Below are 272 nucleotides of genomic sequence, written 5' to 3'. Positions count from 1 at the left end.
GATGTGAAAAGTGCATTGCATTAGGAGGAGAATATGTTGAATAAAACCACCAAGCACTGTTAGGCATATCCATATGTTATAGGGGAAAATGGGAATTTATCAACCCACCCTCATATTACGTAACAACATATATCTTTTCTTCATTGCAACAATATTATCTCTGAATTTCAGGAATTGCCATTGTCCTTGTTTCATGCTGTCCATTATTGGAAATTTGTTATTGAGAAGTAATTTCTCCATGTACCAACATGTATTTCTGCTGGGAAATTTAA

This window comes from Lepisma saccharinum, chromosome 1 (genome assembly GCF_977018435.1).
Source record: "Lepisma saccharinum chromosome 1, izLepSacc3.1, whole genome shotgun sequence".
NCBI lineage: Eukaryota > Metazoa > Arthropoda > Insecta > Zygentoma > Lepismatidae > Lepisma > Lepisma saccharinum.
This window is presented reverse-complemented; position numbering follows the sequence as displayed.